Genomic DNA, 3713 nt, shown 5'->3' with positions numbered 1-3713 from the left:
CAATCACCTTCCTATGCTGCATTAGCACACACCCCAAACCAACTCTAGATGCATCAGTATAAACCACATAGGGTTCTCCCTGCTTAGGGAAAGCCAACACTGGCGTAGTAGTCAACATCTCNAACTCTCAGGAACTTGCCTCCCACAACTCTGACAACTCATGTACGCTCCCCGGGATCCCCACTGATTCCCGCACTCTCTGCACACTTCGGAGTAATGAAGCTATGAGAAGCTCCAGAATCAAACATAACGTGGGACTTAAACCCGCCCACCAACAAGGTCCCTACACAAACCTCATGTGTTGAGAACCTAACAGTTTATCACAGGAAAAACATAAAATCTGAACCTACCAAAATTCACAAAGCTTAAGTACCAGAAATTATACATGTGATCGCCCCGGCACTGGTTCCACCAGTCTCTGCTGTCGTGTAAACCCGTGGTGCCTGCTCAATCCGTGCCACCTGCCGACCTCCAGGCTGCACCTACTGCAACGCTGCCACTGCTGCCGGCTGCAACTTGGGACAAAAGGGCTTGATGTGCCCTATCTCCCTACAATGATAACATACCTGAGGCCCTGCCGTCGGAGCACTCCTCTTGGGACAACTAGCAACCTTGTGATCCTTGCTCCCACAACTGAAGCAACTTGCACCACTCGGCCACTGCGTAGCCTCCCACCTCCTCTTGGTTCCCTATGCAGGCCTACCGCCCCTGCTAGAACCACCCTGCTGCTGAGCCTTACTAGGCTGAACTGCTGGACTGGCCACCACTGACTGTGCCCGGATATCCTCCTCAATCTCTTCTTCAGTGACCGCCCCCTCCGGCCACACTCACTGAATCCCCTGGAATATCCTGCGGCTCGCCAACTCCCTCAACTGTCACACTCTGGTCCTCGGCCTCACTAACCTCTGGGACTCTGCCCCTACCACGACCACGTCCGCGTCCACGACCACGACCATGAACAGAAGACTAAGCAAACAATTACTATTATAACATAGAAACATAAACTCATCGTGGAATCACACAGTCGGCTCGAAGAGGATGTTCTATGACTCCATGCCACACACAATTGACTAACTCACATAATCAATCAAGACATGCAATCCCAAACATCACAACAGAAACCTATTGAACCCAAACCTAGAACCGTAAGGACTATGATACCAAAATGAAAAGACCGACCTTTTTTTTTTGAATAATAAATAATAATTATAATATAATAAATAAACTACAACTAGTGGTCCCATACCCACTAACCACCTAACCACAATCACAACCAACAGTAGTATAACAATACCAATAAATATCCAATAATAACCAATATTATAACATAATCCATAACCAATAACCAATCATCAGAAAACATGAAACCAACAACCTAACAATGTTTCTAATGACCTAACTCTAGCAACCTAGCAATGCCAGACAACATCAAACCGTGTCCCTAGAACATCCTCCTCTTCATTGCCTTGATTCCACGATCACACTTTGCCTTTACCTGCACCATAAACACATATTGCAATGCATGAGTATTTTATAAATACTCAGTAAGGCAATCCTCCCATCTACTGGGCTATACACACAAGCAATAGACTCATCTCTAACCATCAAACAACAGTCAACAAACAACAAACGACAAACCAGGACTCTGCATCGACCGACGCCAACATGCATTGACCGACACCACATGGGGATGCATCGACCGACACAGAAGCTGAGACCTGATACTTGGGCACACAAACCCGACCGTGCACCAAGATAGTACCATTATCTGAGACCTGGTACTCTGAATCCACATCCTTTGAGGCATTCACCAGCCCCAAATCCTTCTCCTGAGCCAACCGCACACTACTCAGAAGATATGCTCTATCTACTGCTTCCAAACCCAACAGTTCCTGTGAAAACAGCACACAAGCTCAAAGCAGTGATCTCTCCTACCAGAGACTCCATCTCCTGCTCTTGAGCCGAAGCTACCCTCTTCCGACTCAGAGCATCTGCAACCATGTTAGCCTTACCAGGGTGATAGGCTATCTCAAAATCATAATCCGCCACAAGCTCCATCCACCGCCTCTGTCTCAAATTCAGCTCATGCTAAGTGAATATATACTTCAGGCTCTTATGATTTGTAAACACATGTACCTTTGCACCATAAAGATATGATCTCCAAATCTTCAGGGCAAAAACTATAGCAGCCATCTCCAAATCATGAGTAGGATAGTTGTCCTCATGCTTCCACAACTGCCACAAAGCATAGGCAATCACCTTCCTATGCTGCATTAGCACACACCCCAAACCAACTCTAGATGCATCAGTATAAACCACATAGGGTTCTCCCTGCTTAGGGAAAGCCAACACTGGCGTAGTAGTCAACATCTCCTTGAGGCTTTCAAAGCCCTCCTCACACTCCTGTGGCCAAATAAAAGGAACATCCTTCCCTGTCAACTTAGTCATAGGGCGTGCTCTACTTGCAAAACCCTGCACAAACCTCCTGTAGTAACCTGCCAGACCAAGGAAACTCCTGATCTCTATGGCATTCTGCGGTCTAGGCCAATCATTGATAGCCTGAGCCTTCTTCGGATCTACAGAAACCCCTTCTGCAGAAACAATGTGACCCAGAAAACCCATCTCACGCTGCCAAAAACTACACGTGCTCAACTTGGCAAACAACTTCTGCTCCCGCAGCTTCTCCAGAACTGTCCTCAAATGCACTGCATGCTCTTCAGGACTCTTAGAATATACCAAGATATCGTCGATGAAAATGATGACAGACACATCCAGACACTCCTGAAACACGCTGTTCATCAATCTCATAAACGCTGTTGGCGCGTTAGTCAACCCGAAAGGCATCACCACAAACTCATAATGCCAATACCTCGTCCTGAAAGCAGTCGTCCTCACATCTGCCTCATCTATCGGTATCTGATGATAACCCGACGCCGGTCTACCTTTGAGAACCAAGTAGCACCCCTCAACTGATCCAACAACTCATCAATCCTGGGAAGAGGGTACTTGTTCTTCACAATAACCCGGTTCAAACCCCGATAATCAATGCACAACCTGAAACTCCCATCCTTCTTCTTGACAAACAACACCGGTGGTCCCCACGCTGATACACTAGGACGGATGAATCCCTTACTCAACAAATCCTCTAGCTGCTTCTTCAGCTCTGCCATCTCTGCTGGAGCCATTCTGTAAGGAGCCTTGGATAACAGTGTCGTCCCCGGTTCCAGTTCAATGGTAAAAGGATCCGACCGAGATGGTGGTAATCCCTGTAAAGACTGAAACACATCCTCAAACTCCTCCACTACCGGAATACCGCTAACCGTAGACTTCCCCACTAACTCTGGCATAGATATAGTAACCAAATAAGCCTCACAATCCTTCTCGATCATCTTCCCAGCCTGAATGGCTGAGATCACGAGACTTCCCGAAGTCGGTCTAATACCCTAAAAAACCAATTTCCCTCTTGGACGCTTAAACTCCACTCTACCCCGATGGCAATCCAAATGCACCATATGCCGATGCAACCAATCCATCCCGAGAATAACATCATACAACTCCACTGGACTGATAAGCAAATTCGCTGGCCACGACTCTCCTGCGATCTGAATATCAATTCCTCTAGCTCGTCCAATAACTCTCAGGAACTTGCCTCCCACAACTCTGACAACTCATGTACGCTCCCCGGGATCCCCACTGATTCCCGCACTCTCTGC

Source organism: Camelina sativa, chromosome 5 (assembly GCF_000633955.1).
Source record: "Camelina sativa cultivar DH55 chromosome 5, Cs, whole genome shotgun sequence".
Taxonomy (NCBI): domain Eukaryota; kingdom Viridiplantae; phylum Streptophyta; class Magnoliopsida; order Brassicales; family Brassicaceae; genus Camelina; species Camelina sativa.
This window is presented reverse-complemented; position numbering follows the sequence as displayed.